This window comes from Oenanthe melanoleuca, chromosome 3, assembly GCF_029582105.1.
Source record: "Oenanthe melanoleuca isolate GR-GAL-2019-014 chromosome 3, OMel1.0, whole genome shotgun sequence".
NCBI classification, from domain to species: Eukaryota; Metazoa; Chordata; class Aves; order Passeriformes; family Muscicapidae; genus Oenanthe; species Oenanthe melanoleuca.
The window spans coordinates 97,975,384-97,985,965 of record NC_079336.1 but is presented as its reverse complement, the minus strand read 5'-3'; positions in this window follow the sequence as shown (position 1 = coordinate 97,985,965).

The window sequence follows — 10,582 nt, the reverse complement described above, 5'->3', positions numbered from 1 at the left end:
TAGGAAAAGATATTATTGCCTGGAAGCATGCCCAGAAAAACTCAAAGCCCAGCTTCTCCTGCCTGTGCTGGCTGCCAGGCCATGATGCCATCTGGTGCCTGCAGCCAGAACAGGCAGGGCTGCTCCTGGGAGAGTTTGGGACAGCTCAGGGGGCAGGCAGCAGTGCCCAGGCAGGAAATCACAGCATGGGCTCTGCTGCAGGATTGGCTCTGCCCTTGCACTGCAGCAGCGTGTCTGAAAACCTCAGGATGGGCCGGGAGGAGAACATGGAAACAGCCACACTCAGCCTGCTGCTGCCTCCCCTGGGGGGGATTTGCAGTGCTGTGTATCCCTGGATGGGGATTTGCAGTGTTTCCCTGGATGGGGATTTGCAGTGTATCCCTGAACAGGGATTTGCAGTGTATCCCTGGATAAGGATTTGCAGTGTATCCCTGAACAAGGATTTGCAGTGTATCCCTGGATGAGGATTTGCAGTGTATCCCTGGATGGGGATTTGCAGTGTATCCCTGATGAGGATTTGCAGTGTATCCCTGATGAGGATTTGCAGTGTATCCCTGGATGAGGATTTGCAGTGTATCCCTGAACAGGGATTTGCAGTGTATCCCTGATGAGGATTTGCAGTGTATCCCTGAACAGGGATTTGCAGTGTATCCCTGAACAGGGATTTGCAGTGTATCCCTGGATGAGGATTTGCAGTGTATCCCTGGATGGGGATTTGCAGTGTATCCCTGGATGGGGATTTGCAGTGTATCCCTGATGAGGATTTGCAGTGTATCCCTGAACAGGATTTGCAGTGTATCCCTGGATGAGGATTTGCAGTGTATCCCTGGATGAGGATTTGCAGTGTATCCCTGGATGGGGATTTGCAGTGTATCCCTGGATGAGGATTTGCAGTGTATCCCTGGATGGGGATTTGCAGTGTATCCCTGGATGAGGATTTGCAGTGTATCCCTGAACAGGGATTTGCAGTGTTTCCCTGGATGGGGATTTGCAGTGTATCCCTGGATGAGGATTTGCAGTGTATCCCTGGATGAGGATTTGCAGTGTATCCCTGGATGAGGATTTGCAGTGTATCCCTGGATGAGGATTTGCAGTGTATCCCTGGATGGGGATTTGCAGTGTATCCCTGGATGGGGATTTGCAGTGTATCCCTGGATGAGGATTTGCAGTGTATCCCTGAACAGGGATTTGCAGTGTTTCCCTGGATGGGGATTTGCAGTGTATCCCTGGATGAGGATTTGCAGTGTATCCCTGGATGAGGATTTGCAGTGTATCCCTGGATGGGGATTTGCAGTGTATCCCTGGATGAGGATTTGCAGTGTATCCCTGGATGGGGATTTGCAGTGTATTCCTGGATAAGGATTTGCAGTGTATCCCTGAACAGGGATTTGCAGTGTATCCCTGGATGAGGATTTGCAGTGTATCCCTGAACAGGGATTTGCAGTGTATCCCTGATGAGGATTTGCAGTGTATCCCTGGATGGGGATTTGCAGTGTATCCCTGGATGGGGATTTGCAGTGTATCCCTGAACAGGGATTTGCAGTGTGTCCCTGAACAGGGATTTGCAGTGTATCCCTGGATGGGGATTTGCAGTGTATCCCTGGATGAGGATTTGCAGTGTATCCCTGAACAGGGATTTGCAGTGTATCCCTGATGAGGATTTGCAGTGTATCCCTGAACAGGGATTTGCAGTGTATCCCTGGATGGGGATTTGCAGTGTATCCCTGAACAGGGATTTGCAGTGTATCCCTGGATGGGGATTTGCAGTGTATCCCTGATGAGGATTTGCAGTGTATCCCTGGATGAGGATTTGCAGTGTATCCCTGATGAGGATTTGCAGTGTATCCCTGGATGAGGATTTGCAGTGTATCCCTGGATGGGGATTTGCAGTGTATCCCTGAACAGGGATTTGCAGTGTATCCCTGGATGAGGATTTGCAGTGTATCCCTGGATGGGGATTTGCAGTGTATCCCTGAACAGGGATTTGCAGTGTATCCCTGAACAGGGATTTGCAGTGTATCCCTGGATGAGGATTTGCAGTGTATCCCTGGATGAGGATTTGCAGTGTATCCCTGAACAGGGATTTGCAGTGTATCCCTGGATGGGGATTTGCAGTGTATCCCTGGATGGGGATTTGCAGTGTATCCCTGGATGAGGATTTGCAGTGTATCCCTGAACAGGGATTTGCAGTGTATCCCTGATGAGGATTTGCAGTGTATCCCTGGATGGGGATTTGCAGTGTATCCCTGGATGGGGATTTGCAGTGTATCCCTGAACAGGGATTTGCAGTGTGTCCCTGAACAGGGATTTGCAGTGTATCCCTGGATGGGGATTTGCAGTGTATCCCTGGATGAGGATTTGCAGTGTATCCCTGGATGAGGATTTGCAGTGTATCCCTGTATGAGGATTTGCAGTGTATCCCTGGATGGGGATTTGCAGTGTATCCCTGATGAGGATTTGCAGTGTATCCCTGGATGAGGATTTGCAGTGTATCCCTGGATGAGGATTTGCAATGTATCCCTGATGAGGATTTGCAGTGTATCCCTGGATGGGGATTTGCAGTGTATCCCTGATGAGGATTTGCAGTGTATCCCTGGATGAGGATTTGCAGTGTATCCCTGGATGAGGATTTGCAGTGTATCCCTGAACAGGGATTTGCAGTGTATCCCTGGATGAGGATTTGCAGTGTATCCCTGGATGAGGATTTGCAGTGTATCCCTGATGGGGATTTGCAGTGTATCCCTGGATGAGGATTTGCAGTGTATCCCTGAACAGGGATTTGCAGTGTATCCCTGGATGGGGATTTGCAGTGTATCCCTGGATGGGGATTTGCAGTGTATCCCTGAACAGGGATTTGCAGTGTATCCCTGGATGAGGATTTGCAGTGTATCCCTGAACAGGGATTTGCAGTGTATCCCTGGATGAGGATTTGCAGTGTATCCCTGGATGAGGATTTGCAGTGTATCCCTGGATGGGGATTTGCAGTGTATCCCTGGATGAGGATTTGCAGTGTATCCCTGGATGAGGATTTGCAGTGTATCCCTGGACAGGGATTTGCAGTGTATCCCTGAACAGGGATTTGCAGTGTATCCCTGGATGAGGATTTGCAGTGTATCCCTGGATGAGGATTTGCAGTGTATCCCTGGATGGGGATTTGCAGTGTATCCCTGGATGAGGATTTGCAGTGTATCCCTGGATGAGGATTTGCAGTGTATCCCTGAACAGGGATTTGCAGTGTATCCCTGAACAGGGATTTGCAGTGTATCCCTGGATGAGGATTTGCAGTGTATCCCTGGATGGGGATTTGCAGTGTATCCCTGGATGGGGATTTGCAGTGCCCAGAATTCATTTATATTTATCCCATTTTGCTGTATCCACAGGGAACAAACCCAGCACCCTTTTGGTGGGAACACCTTGCAGGATGCTGTGTCCCAGCATCCCTGGGGATCACCCAGACCTGCCCCTGGGCTTACACTGGATAAAAGCAGTTTTTTCATCAGCAGCACACCAGCAGATCCTGCTGCACCCAGACCTGCATTCCCTCCTCCACCAGGCTCTGCACACATTTCCCACCCCTGCTTTCCTCCCAGGAAAATTGTTGGAGAGGCTCAGAAGCTGGAGAGCTCCTGCCCTGAGTAATGCTGGATGCACAGAAACCAAAACAGATCCCCAGGGAGGGAAGGGGAAACACGAGGCAAGATGTTTTCCAAACAATCCACAGGGAGCCTCTGAGCCTAAAGCAAACACAGAAACTGACTGGGGGTGTCCAGCAGCACAAAACAATGGAGCAGGAGGAGATGTTCACCCCTGCAGCTTCTTGTTCTCAGTGCCAGGAAGACAAATGTGCGTTTTCTTAAATGGAAAAGGTGCTTGGGATTCCTGGGAAGTGCTGGAATCTTTATTTCCTAGTGCACATTGCCACCTCGTGGCTTTCCTCCCGTTTCCAGAGCAGGCTACAGGACTCAGCTGCAGGCAGCTAAATCAGGCAACTCGAGAATTTTACGTAGAAAAGTCATAAATAATTAATTAAACCCCCCCAGCAGCTCCATCTTCTGCATCTCTCCAGTCCCTCTGCTGATTCCTGGGGAAGTTAAACAGGTATGTTAGCTGCATAATTATTTGTTTGCAGAGGAGGCTGACACTGGTTTGCAGAGTACAGACAACCATGTAATTCCTCTGTAGCTACATGGTAATTATGGCACTATTATAGAGTAATTAAACATGCAAATAAGCATTAAACCAAGGGGTCTGCATGGCTGCTGCCAACAACTGTAGGACAGAAAATCAGTAGCAAATCAAATTACAGTGTGCTACAGGGGTGCAGCTATAGAAGGGAGTTAAGAGCATCATCTTTTACACTGCAAGGTTTTTTTGTAGCTTTTCTGTCTGCAGGAGTGCCTGATGACCCAGGAGAGATCTAATTTTGCAAGTTCTCTGTGTGGGTTAATAATTTTGCCATCCCATTAAGGCTCTCCCTTTCCTGAGGAGGGGAACAAACCCATCACCCATTCTGAGACTGGCACAAACCCTCCAGAGAAGAATTCTCCAGAGCTCTGTGGCACACCAGCCTGGCTTTGCCCCAGCTGGTTTCTTCAGAGACAAATCTGAGCATGAGCACAGCCCTGTCCAGCTGGGAGCTCACTGCCCTAAACACAAAGTTCATTTTGCCAAAGCCCAAATGCTCAAAGCATCCCTCAAGCCTGGGCTGCAGCAGGACCTCAGGCTGTGTGTGACCTGACAAACCCAAAGCTCAGATTCACTTCTGCCCAGGGATTCTCCCCCTGCCTTTCTCACTTTTGTCAATGTCTGAGCACAACTTAACCTTAAAATTAGGTGTGTGTGTATGAAACAGAGATCAAAGCTCACACTGGGACAGAAAATCTCCTTCCCCAATAAACCAGTTGTGTTTTTACTCCAAGTTTGCACCCAAGCCCGTGAGCCAGGCAGGCTCCTTTACACCTTTAACACCCTTTCCTAGGGCTGGCTGCTGCAGGCACTGCAGCCCTGGGGGGTCACAGGGATCTCTGCCTTGTCATGCTCCCTGGAAGGAACATCTGCCCCAAAATAGCAGCTCCCAGTGCAAAGCATCCCAGCTATGCCCTGAGTGAGCAGTGACCTGGCTCTTGCACCAAGCCAGCCTTGGGGCAAGCTGGCCTGGGCTGTGGCCACTGCATTTCCTGGAACTAGACACAGGTGCCACTCTTTTCCAGCCGTGGCTCTCAACATTTGACAAACAAATACCATAAACCGTCTATGCCTAGGGCCAAACACAGTTTCCATCTGTCCCTTTGCAGCAGGGCTCCATCCCACCTGCTGCAGCCCAGGGAGGCTCTGCCTGCATGCCAGGAAAACCTGGATCAGGGCCAGTGCAGAGGCAGGAGAAACCCCAGCACAGTTCTAAGATATTTACACAGGTTCATTCCCAGTGACCTGAAACACACAGGTTTGTTCTGACAGACAGATCACCTTTGAGATGCACACCAAGGCTCTTGCTGTGCTCCCAAACACAGAGATCCTGCATGGCTGGAAATCAGGCTCTCATTTCCTTTAATGCATGAATTTGTTAAGGCAGCATCCACAACCCCAGCCACTGTTACCTCCCCTGGCTCTGCCCCCTCACTTAGCAACCAGTCTGAGTGCTGCCAGCATTATTCTTGGCCTGCCAGGGAAACTATTCCTGTCATTCCCTAGCAGAGTTTAATTTATATTTTGGTGCTTTCTGGTTGTCATGCAAACCCTCCTTCCCCTGCAGATCCCAGCCTCCCTCCCTGGCTAGCTGAGGATCAGCCTGTGTGCCAAACCCAGCACGTTTCCTGATTTCACCCTGTGCTGTCTCAAAGCAGACTGCTCAGGAGGAAGGAGTTCTGCTGCCTCTGCCCTGAGGACAAGCCCATGCAGCTGGAGCTCCCTGCAGAGGGAGCAGGCTCTCCATCCATCCCATCCCAGCTGGGATGAGGGTGGGGATCCTGCCTTCCAGACCTGGCACCAGAGCTGTGCAGCCCCTGCAGCTCCTCCAGGGCAGCTTTGCATGGGAGCTGAACACAACTGCTTTACTGGGGAAGGAGAATTTCTGTCCCAGTGTGAGCTTTGATCTCTGTTTCATACACACACCCCTAATTTTAAGGTTAAGTTGGGCTCAGACTTTCACAAAAGTGAGAAAGGCAGGGGGAGAATCCCTGGGCAGAAGTGAATCTGAGCTTTGGGTTTGTCAGGTCACACACAGCCTGAGGTCCTGCTGCAGCCCAGGCTTGAGGGATGCTTTGAGCATTTGGGCTTTGGCAAAATGAACTTTGTGTTTAGGGCAGTGAGCTCCCAGCTGGACAGGGCTGTGCTCATGCTCAGGGATGCTGCAGTGCCAGCACAGCTTTCCCCACACTGGGCAGAACACAAGAATAATTTGTCAGGCACTGAGCTGGAGCTGAGGATAAGAATCGTGCTTTTTTGTACAGAAAATTGAAAATGAAATAGTGCCTAGGACTGCAGCTATTACACAGCACATTATCTTGGAGGGCTTTGGTGTAATTTAGATAAAACAGCATATCTCTGATTTCAGAAATGTCAACATCATTCTAAATGGACGTGTGCTTTTCCATCCCTTTCCTGGGAAGACTTAGAACTCCACCAGCCCCTCTCTCCTGTGCTCTCCATTTTCTGTCTAAATTGGCAAATGAGTATTCCACCTTTCAAAATTTCAGGTGCATTGTTATGTGTGGGAAAAGTGCCTGTTCTGAGATGGCTCCATTATGGATCTCATCAGCCCTGACACACTTTCTGAAGTAAAATCCCTGCATTTGGATGGGAGAGAAAAAATTAATACCAGCACAAGGATGAACTGTTTCACTTCCCTCCTGTGCCCCTGGTATTCATCCCTGCACTTCATCCCTGGAGCTCTGCAGCTTTTCTTCAAACCTCCTTCAAAGAGGAAATCACACAAACCACAAGACAGAAAATTCCATTCAGGCACACAAATCCCCCCTCTTTACTTTATTTTATTTTTTTTTTTTTTTTTTTGTGGCCCAGGTTTCCTGCAGAGTGTGGGCTCCTGTTTCACTGTAAGATCATTGGAAAATGTGCACAACCAACACCAATTTTATCTGGTTCTTGCCATCTCCAGCCTCTGGTCAGGTTTCAGGAGTGTCTCACTGGCAGTGTACAGCATGAATAAACCAAGACATTTCTAATCAGATTAAGGCTGATCAAAAATGCACAATGAATTGCCATTCTTCTTTTTTACAAACACTTTGTGAGACAAATGCCACTGCCATCTAAGCCTGCAGCTCAGCCTGCAGCAGCTCCCCACCTCAAGCATTGTCACTTGCCACTTGCCACTTGCCAAGTGCTGTGCCCACTCCTGGCCACCTTCCCTCACCACTCCTGCACACCCAGAATCAACCCAGGGAATGTTTACAGGGATGCAAGTCTGCAGCTTCAATTTACAAGTTCATTAAGGGTGTCCCTGCAAAGATCAGTTGTTTGTTTTTTTTTTTTTTTAATTGGAGCCCTAATTAGCAATGGATTCTCATTATTTCTCATTGAAATCCCCCAGCAGCTTTGGCACATTCTCTTTGTTCTCTGGAAGGCAGGGAAGTGGAGAAGCTGAGGGGAGATGAAGACAGAGCTGTGTTTTCTCCCCCAGCCATTCCTCCACTCCAACACATTTATTTCCAATTTGAAGAAACACTGGCAGCACCCTGGTTTCCCAGCAGGAGTGTCCCTGGGATGAGGTGAGCCTGGGGGCATTCTCCAAGTTTACTGTGAGCTCTGCTTCTCATTCCTCCACTTGTAAAAGCCAAGGATCAAACTCCAAATCTGATTTCCCTTTCAGCCCTTTCGTGGCTGTTTTTGTTTTCGTGCTGTGCCTGCTCCAAGCCCAGAGATGCTTCAGGCTCTGGGTAAATTCTGTTTTTTGCCAGAGGGATGGATAATCATCATCACATTGTTTGCACAGTCCTTCTACAAATTATTTTGATAATAAGGGACCTCCTGTGACATTAAGTACATTTTAATTACAGCATTGTCTGTAATGCATATATCTAATTGCAAATAATTATTTTATCATATTTTGTCTGTAGGCCTGTGAGATGCATCAGATATTATCTTCTGACTCAGTGGTACAGGTTAATTAAAATTTCTCTTTTAATACCGTTTCAAAGCTAACCACATAATTCCATCTGAACACCAGCTGTGTAAAAAAATTGTTTTTTATTATTTTTTTGTGGTGCTTGTCCATGGAGGAAAAGGGAAGGAAGGAAGGAAGGAAGGAAGGAAGGAAGGAAGGAAGGAAGGAAGGAAGGAAGGAAGGAAGGAAGGAAGGAAGGAAGGAAGGAAGGAAGGAAGGAAGGAAGGAAGGAAGGAAGGAAGGAAGGAAAGGAAAGAAAGAAAGAAAAAGAAGGAAAGGTTTGGGGCTTGCACAACGTCCCAGGAACCTCTTTGCTCAGTTCAGCCTTCAGAACTCTGAGCTCTGCTCGCTGGGATGATATTTTTACTCCCTGAAATTTCCACATCCTCCCTACCGTTTCCTTTTGGAAGGTATCAGGGGACGTGCAACCCTTGCTCTTTCTATTTTGGATTTTTTTTTTTTCCATCCACAGACATAAATCCCTCCCTTTCCCCCTCTGCACAGTTGGAGATTCTGGCAGAAGGAAATCTGACAGGGTTTTTTTGACAGTGGATTTCTCCTGTCTGTCATTTTTACTATAGGAGTGACATCTGACTGCCTCGTGCTGCAATGGGTGGAATTTTTTCCCACCAGGTTTTTCCTAAATCAAACTCCACAGGCCCAGGGACAGTGAGAACTCCTTTGGGTGCCAGATGAGAAGAGCCAATTCCAACGCAGGAATGAGCAGCTCAGGTGTATTAACGGGTGTGTTGGGATGTGCCAGAGCACACAAAACCAAATTTCTGCACGCAGTTTGCTTCCAAGGGCAGAAGGTCAGTGCTGGCACTCATTGCTGAGGAAACCATTCCCTCACCTGCAGGCTGCTCAGGAGGCGAATCTCCGTGTTTACTCCTCCCCTGCTTTCCTTCCTGGGCTCGGTACGAAGTGTTATGTTGACACAAGCGAGCGGAGAAGTTCCGTAATTTAATCCCGGCCATTAAAGTTTCAGGCTCCAGGGGAAAAGCAGCCCTGCCTGTTGGTCGGGTCCGGCGAAATTCAGGTGTCACGTTTCCAGACTCACCAAGTCCGCAGCAGGGGAGGAAGGGAGGGAGGAAGGGCAGGAGCCGCGATTATTAATAATTCAGGCAGCTCTATTTTGGAGCGGGAACGCGCTGCCCTCACCTGCGCTGCCGAAATAGAGACGCTCCCCCAGAATTTTGGGCGCTGCTCTTGTGCCCTGGGCACAGCCAGGCTGGGATTTCCCCCGAGGAACAGCCTGTGCTGCTGCTGTCACCTCCGCCAGGACAGCCGCAGGTGATTCCTGCTCTGCCCCTGCTCCATGCGGATTTTAGCTCAGATCCTGGATGGCCAAACCTCCTTCAGGAAATTATTCCACTTTGGGAAATGCATCATCTGTCCTTCTGGGAAGCTGCAAATGTTGCATTGTCAGAAAAGGCGAGTCACAAGCGGCTGTGCTGCGAGTCACTGCCGCAGCTTTACGGGCACTGCCCGGTTTGTGCCAGCTCCAGTGAGTCCTTTGGAAAGCTGTGCTTGATGTTTGACAGCAAGGACTGTCCTAGAGTGGCTCCAGAAAGTTCCCTGGAGCTTTCCAAGGGCAAAACCTCCAGCACACCCAGTGCCTGAAGCCAGGTACCAGATATAGGAGCAGCTGCACCAGCACAGCTCCTGGATCTGAAAAAATTCATTTTTTAACAAAGCAGAACACGGCAAAAACGTGGGACAGTCAGAAACTGCCAGCGGGGACAGGCTGGAAGCTGATAGTTTTGTAAACAAAAAAAAACAAACAAACAAACAAAAAAAAAAAAAAAAAATAGAGCAAGCCAAAAGTTCAGCCCTGTGCTTCCTCAGCCAGCTGCAGAAATTGATTAGTGGTGATGGAAAGGAAGAGCAAGAACATCCCAATTCCCACTCCTCAGGAAACTGCCGGTGCTGAGATCACAACATGTGACAGAAATTTGAGATAATTGCTGCAGAATGATAAATACTCTAGAAAGAGAAGGGTGTGTCATGGTGTGATGGGAATATTGTAAAAAATAATTACCTGTGATGGGAATGGTGTAACAGGAATTACCTGTGATGGGAATGGTGCTGCAGGAATTACCTGTGATGGGAATGGTGCTGCAGGAATTACCTGTGATGGGAATGGTGTACAACAGGAATTACCTGTGATGGGAATGGTGCTGCAGGAATTACCTGTGATGGGAATGGTGTAACAGGAATTACCTGTGATGGGAATGGTGCTGCAGGAATTACCTGTGATGGGAATGGTGTAACAGGAATTACCTGTGATGGGAATGGTGTACAACAGGAATTACCTGTGATGGGAATGGTGCTGCAGGAATTACCTGTGATGGGAATGGTGCTACAGGAATTACCTGTGATGGGAATGGTGTGTAACAGGAATTACCTGTGATGGGAATGGTGTAACAGGAATTACCTGTGATGGGAATGGTGTTACAGGAA